Source organism: Sapajus apella, unplaced genomic scaffold (assembly GCF_009761245.1).
Source record: "Sapajus apella isolate SASKATOON/1434 unplaced genomic scaffold, GSC_monkey_1.0 scaffold87, whole genome shotgun sequence".
NCBI classification, from domain to species: Eukaryota; Metazoa; Chordata; class Mammalia; order Primates; family Cebidae; genus Sapajus; species Sapajus apella.
The window spans coordinates 5,376,150-5,383,895 of NW_022437027.1; the positions used below are offsets into that span (position 1 = coordinate 5,376,150).

The 7,746-nt window shown below is 35.1% G+C and overlaps 1 pseudogene; it reads left to right on the forward strand.

Moving 5' to 3' along the window:
* Positions 1-232: 232 nt before the first annotated feature.
* Positions 233-5,671, forward strand: LOC116534445 (annotated as a pseudogene).
* Positions 5,672-7,746: the final 2,075 nt, after the last annotated feature.

The following is a 7,746-nucleotide window of genomic DNA, read 5'->3' on the forward strand; positions in this document are numbered from 1 at the left end:
TGGCTCTTCTCCCATGATAACCCATTACTTCATTAAATCATTAATCCATTATAATCCAATCTTGAAGATGTGATGGCTTATATTGAGTGTCAACTTGATTGGATCAAAGGATGCAAAGTATTGATCCTGGGTGTGTCTGTGAGGGTTTTGCCAAAGGAGATTAACATTTGAGTCCGTTGGCTGGGAAGGGCAGATCCACCCAGATTAAGGGCCAGGATATAAAGCAGGCAGGAAAACATGAAAAGGCTAGGTTGGCTTAGCCTCCCAGCCTACATGTTTCTGCAGTGCAAGATGCTTCCTGCCTTCGAATATCAGACTCCAAGTTCTTCATCTTTGGGACAGACTGATTTCCAAGTGGGATATATACATGTATCTGACTAGTTCTGTCCCTCTAGAGAACCCTGACTAATACAGAAGGCAAAGCCCTCATGATCCAATCACCTCTTTGAATCCCCACCTCTCAATACTGTCACATAGGAAATTAAGTTTCATTAGAGTTTCGAAGGGGACATTCAAGTGGTAACAGTCACTGAGTTCATTCCATATTCTGGGCAATGTTTTCAGGTTGTCAGTTACAGACATGAATAAGCCATGGTGGTCTCTGCCATTCAGTAAAAGAAACAAATATGTATGCAGTTAATTATAGTGCAATAAATACTCTACTGATAATATTAAAAAATTGCATAGGAGCACAGGGTAAGAAATGATGCATTTTCTCAGGTAGACTATTCAATAATTGATTCTCAGAGGAAAGAATGTGTTTCATCTTGTTATGAATTAGAATTTTTTTGTATTAGACAAGTGCAAAGCATTTCTAGTAGTAAAACTGAGTAAGATATGAAAACATTTGTCTATCATCTTGTACAAGTAATAATTAAGCATCTTAGTATGATTAGGGTATAGGAAATGTGGTAGGAAGAGAGATTTGTTGAGTGAATGAATGAAGAGTGGCATTAATTGAAGAATGTTACTCAGAGGATCCTTTCCTTAATTGAATAAAGGCTGTGTGGACCAAGTAAAGGTTTTAGTTAAGATAAGGAAATACTAGATTGTGTTTTGGAAACCCCAGCAGGCAGTCTGAAGCTGAATTGGAGGAGGAAAATAGAGGGGAACCAGAAATTAAGTGACACAATTTATTTTTGCCAAAATTATCCAAAAAAGGAAAATAAACAGTGTTTGACTAAATTAAGCACATAGTTGTAATTAGACACTTTTTTTTTGGAGATTTATTTGGTGCCTTTTAAGTGAAGGGAAGCCTGAGTTAGGGCTATTTTTCCTCTAATCTTTTCAGGCTGTATGTGTGTGCAAAAAAGGAGAATGGTATTTTTCCCCTTATCTGCCTCCTATCACCTGAATGGCTCATGACATATTATTTATCAGAGGCTTTGAAATCTTTGGAGGGGGATTTAATAACGTTCATAGAGTGTTATTGTCCCTTTTGATCAGAAATTTCCCATATTTGTCTTATTTATACTGCCTTTGGATGAGATCCTACAATATTCCAGCTGCATTATAAAATTAGGTAATAACCTGGGACCCAGTCTAGCAGAAAATTTTGACTATCAACAAAATTTCTTAGATGTTAGTAAGAACATCAATCCCTATAATGACAAAATTATTGAAAAATTTCTGGCACTTGGTGGTTTACTGTGAGCACACAGATAATTCTCCCAAAGTGGAAAAGGTCATCTCTCTGGAAAAAACGTTTTGGCTTTAGCAGGTTTTAAGATTCCTTTCTAGAGTTCTTGTTAACCAAAATTTCTGCAACATCTGCATTGTTCATAGCTTTCGAATCATATGCTATTATGAACACCTTATTTTCTGAAGCTCTGCTAATGAATATGTGTTTTTGTGCCCATCCTAAATATTCTGGCTTTTAAATGAAGCAGATAGCAGGCATATCATGATTCTGGTAAGTGAGACATCTTTGATATGTCTGAAGGAAAAAGTGGAAAGAGTCCAGTGGTCTTGAATCTGTTTTTAGTGTGGAAACCCTGTGACTAGAGTGTCTTCCTTTCTGGTTTTTGACTCAAATCAAATTACGTTTCCTTTCAGTATCCCAAATTTGAAGAAACTGTAAGAATAAAATGTTTTAACCAAGCACTTTTGTTCTTCAGCAGGCCCAAAATGATTTATGTTTACTTTGTTGCAAGTCATTTAAAAATTGTAGAAATAAAAGTAGAGTTTTTATTTATTGTTTAGGTATGTATCATTCAGAAGTATAGCACTTCCTCAAACATTACAAGTTCAGTGCTGTAAATTAGCAGACAGTTTATTAGCTGTTATACATTAAAATCTTGAGATTTAAACAATTTGATTTTATGTTGTAATTAAATACATCTCAACAAATGTAATTCCTTAGAACTAAGTTTGAAAAGAAATCTTTATACACCTGTCCACACCTCTATTTAGATGTGTATGTGTATGTATGTGGGGCTTATGGTAGCTTTAAAAGAATGTCACCAACCTTAAGATACACCTTTTCACATTATAAGTTTGTACCAACCTGGAGTAAGAAGTCATTGTGTAACATTAGTTCTCTGTTTTGGCTACCTTCAATTCACTTCTTTATTTGATAAATATGTTTGCATCCCCATTTCCTACCATGCAGTATATTGCACTTTAGCAATGATAAGTTAGCTGGACAGTAGATAATACCCCTGAAAAATGTCATTAAATCATTATTTTATATATGTATATTTTTAATTGACAAATGTTATGTATATTTATTATAATAGAGCTAACTTGTGTATGTATTGCCTTATATATGCATTAAACCATTCTTGAATCTACATAGTTAATAGTAAACACAAAGCCATCAGAAGTCAAGTTAGTCTATCAAACTGCAAACCAATGGAAAATACATCACTATGTAAACATTTGTTTAGGGTATTGATTAAACATTAGATATGCAATGCAATTTTCATGACGAAATGACTAAAAGTTTATAAATTTAAAAATTACTTATGTTCGATAATTGAATGTTCTGATTATATTGATACTTATTTGTTATAACCAAGTCTTTCCTGCATTTTCAATATTTTTTCATAAAAAGTTGTGAGACATAAAAGTAGATAGACTAGTTAAAATAAGTCCCCTGTACCTACAATCCAGGTAGCATTGTTCCAAATACCATTTTTTTTTCCTATCCGTGTTTTGTAGAGACGGGGGTAGTGAATGTGGAGGTCTCTGTGTGTACATAATATAATATTCCAACTGAGGTTCTTGAGATGGCATCTAAAATTCAGCAGCTGAAGTCCTGTTGGTTCAAAACATCTGAAAAAAATATTTAAAATTTAGGATGCAAATGCAACCGCCCAATGATAATGACCTTCAACACATATCACCACCAGCACTTGAACAATTTAAGCAAAACAGGAAGAGGAGTGAGCTTAGTCCAGGATTAGTGTGATGAAAGGAAACCTGTTCTGCTTGTTTTATTCATCTGGTTGTTTGTAAATGCACAAGAAAGCTAAAAATATATAGCTCTCATGAACAACAAAAGTATATTACCCACCATCCTACATATTAGCACTGAGTTCCCTGTTTATATTATTAGTACATGAAGAGCCTACCATGTTTCTACACTGAACTCGATTTTCAGGCAGAGTGAGTTTGAGTTGATCCGATTTCCCTACTCCCACCTGAACTGCCTGCCAGCAAACAGGTGTATGAATGACCTTTGAGCCCATATGAGGACACTGCCTTTTGTAAAAATCACAAACCGATATACTTCTATATAAATCTAGCCCGCTAATCTTTTAGTGAAGTTTAAACAAAGTTCTTAAAACATTAACTGCCTATTTTAAAAAATATGGAGACTTCACATAAAAACCTGGACTGTCAACATCTTTTTGAAAAATTATTAACTCTGACCTCCCTGCCCTCACAACAGCCAAGTGACATCTATCTGGTTGAACAGGCCACATTTTCTCTGGTATACTGCAATCCCACCTGGCCAGGGCCATTTATTCATGTTCTCTGCTAAAAAAATCTGGAGTTTGTTAACCCTAATCTACAACCATTAATAAACACTGTTTCCAGCATGTAAACTGACTGATCCAAATGAGTAAGCTTTCAAGGATAGAAGCCCTGTTCATTACTTTGTAATTGGGTGTTAAAATTGATATTTTTGACTAAGTAATACAGGCACAATAGAAGTGGATTTCTAACATGTCTCTGCCTGTTGAGTGTCTTTCAGCCCATCACTATGAGCCCCAGCAACTCCAGGTGGGCAGAACTTAAATGGTATGAAGAGGGAATTTCCAGGTAGATGCCCCAGAACCAGTTAGATAGCTTTAAAACCCTTGAGGAGTATAACATAAGGGTGAAAGAAGGGGACATTTCTTTTTTATAAAGTTATATAAAGCTTTATTTATAATTGATACTGACTTATAGAATAAATACACATAAGTGGAAATTTATTACAACCCCAATAATATAAAGTAAAATATAATGCCACCAATACAAAATAAAATGACAATGTATAAAAACACAAAGAAATATAGAGCTGATTGAAGAACATAACTGATCGACTTTTCATAATCGCTTGGTGGCTAAATGCACTGTATTTGCTACCAGCCCAGGCAATTCCAGGCCCCTGCTGTGACCACAGCCAGGTTGTGAATGGTGACAAATCACTTAATCTTCCTGTGTAAGTTAACCTTTTGTCTATAATGAAAGTAATAGTAGTGAGTGTCTCATGGATTTGTGAAGCACAAAAACATTACTTCATGTATGCTCTTCATAGCAGTGATTCATATCTTGTATGTTTCCTCTAAACGTTATATATTTAACTCTTAGAAATCTCTTAATATTTAAAAACGACCATAAACATATCTGAGAGGGAACTAATGGTACATGGATAACACTAATTTTACATAGATAATAACTAATTGTACATGGATAATACAGCATTTCAGCTGAAATGATAAATGCAGCTGTGCATCCTGTTTCTATGCAAGATCCTCTGGCTCTGAAGACGAATATCAGTTATGGTAAACAGAATGGCCTCCAGTGATTTGGCAGTAGGAATAATCTTCTTATCATAGAGTATATTTGAAATCATGGAAGACTTCTCTCTTCGTTACCATTATCTCTCCCTGTACTTGACTGGGTACACATTAAGGTCCATGGATTTTATTCTGAAGCATCTTGTGGTAGCCAATAGCTTATCTCTCCTTTCTAGAGGAGTCCCACAGATGATGCTGGCTTTTGGGTTGAAACATTTCTACAGTTATTCTGGAGTAAACTTCTTTTATTTGAAGAGTGAGTAGGGGAGTGTCCGATGGCATCATCTGCCTCTTGAGTGTTTTCTAGGCCATCACTGTGAGCCCCAGAGATTCTAGGTGGGCAGAGCTTAAAGTGAAAACTCCTAAATACACTCAACTATCCACCATACTGTGTTAGAGTCTGATCATGCTGATCAATACCATTTTTCCTCTTTATGTGGTTGTCAAGTGGGTTAACACAAGCATCATATATATATATATATATATATATATATAAATATGAACTGTTATAGTATAGTTCATGACAAAGTAAGGAAATATGAGGCCAGACACAATGGCTCACAACTATAATAAAGTTATAAAGTTACTACCTAAAGTTATAAAGTTATACTGTATTATCTAAACATAAAGTGTTTCTACAAAGGTGTAGAATCCTAGCAGTTTGGAAGGCCGAGACTGGTGGATCACTTGAGGTCAGGAGTTTGAGACCAGCCTGGCCAACATGGTGAAATCCCACCTCTACCAAAAAATACGAAAATTAGCTGGGTGTGGCAGCATGCACTTGTAGCCCCAGCTACTCAGGGAGTTGAGGTGAGAGGATCACTTGACCCCCCAGGAAGCAGAGGTTGCAGTGAGCTCAGCTCACACCACTGCTCTGCAGCCTGGGTGACAGAGTAAGACCCTATCACCAAAAAAAAAAAAAAAGAAAATAGTACAGTTGTCATAAAGAGCAATCTCAAATTTAATTTCAAATATATTCATTATTATTTTAAACACAAAGAGACTAATTGTTCCTGTTAAAGTCAAGCACTATTATTTGACTATATTAAATTTGACATTTTTTCAAACAGGCAAAACTAAAACATGAGGTTTAAATTAGAAAAATTAAAAATACATTTTATGTAATTTAACCATTTAATCAACTGGGATGGCCTTAAATATATCAGATAAAATAAACTTTAAGGCAGTTTGTAATTGTTGTAATTAGTGTTATTTTTGCATTTTTTGATGTTTACTTTTCAATATTATTACTTGATGGATAATAAACATAATCTGATTTTCTATAGATGTACACACATTTATACACATACAAGTACATACACTGTGCGCATATACTGCTACCATTCTCTTGTAATGTTACTGCTATATAATTGTGCTTACACTTCTGTGAATCTGTGGTAAATGTGTAAGTTAACATTGAATATTATTTTAAAAATACAATTTAAATTTTTCTGGTAATATAAAATGTTTTAAAAAATTATGTTATAAAAGCAGAATTTGAGTACCCTAGAATCATAGTTCATAAAAATAAAGAGTGTGCACACTGGGAAACATGCATCAGTTAGCGCACAGGGGCTTACAAGTAGCCAAGTAGAATTATTTGAAAGAGCCAAAGACAGAAGAGAGGATATAAAAAGATACAAAGGTGCTGGCTAGGACAGGGACGCTTTGGGTAGCTCTGGATTCAAGAGCTGATCTAGGAGAAACATCAGTCCTAGGAATTATATTGGACCTGCTGATTGTGCCTTTGCAGGATAAAAGCCATGAAGCTTCTGGCCCAGAGCATGAGCCCTGAATAGAAAACATCAGGGGATGATAATAATGCTGCATATAGTGAGTCTGTAGTTTTGTCATGAGCTGAACTACAAGACATTTCTTTTCAGAGTACTGCTGCTTGTTGTCAGTCCCTATTAATCCCAAAGGGGGACAGGGCACACTGTTACCTCCTTTACCTAAGTCTTGTAAAGTAATTCCATGGGATCATTCAAATGCTTTAAATATGTTTGTTAGAGGATGCCTAATTCATGCCTTACTGAAACAGAGAGATAGACATAGAGATAGAGAAGGAGAGACAGACAAAGGCATAGAAACACTTTATGTTTAGATAGTAACTTTACTTCTACTTAATGTAGAGTAAACGGATTTCGTTGAACCAGATGTGGAATACACCTGCAACAGAGGACCTCTTCTGAATCTTCCTGAGAGGTTAGGGTGATGGACTCTAAAAGTGAGTCTGTGAGGAGTGGATGACAGTTTCTTAGGAGCCAGAATGAGGGTCCACGTGAGTGTGGGTGGAGAAAATGGAGAAGCAAAGAAAAAAATAACGACACGTTATATGGCAGACTTCACAGGATCTAGCCAGCTGAGAAGAAAAGAGTATTAAATGCTACACCAGGTTTATATTTATATTACATGAGATTTAGAATTACTTACCAAATTGAAGTTGTGTTTGCAAATTCAGCTTAAGAAGGTTAGTAACTGAGCATCATCATTACAAATGCGAATGATTTCTTAGGTTCTCATCAGGGTCAGGAGAAGATCAACACTACTAAATTCAGTTTATTTTTATTTAATTGAAAAGATTAGCATTTGTTTATTTGTTTATTCCCCCCAGCATTAATGAAGTATAATTGACAAATACAATTTTATAAAGTATACAACATGATGATTTGAGGCACATATGTGGATATCTCTCTCTAATATATATATGTGTATATATTATATGTATAATATG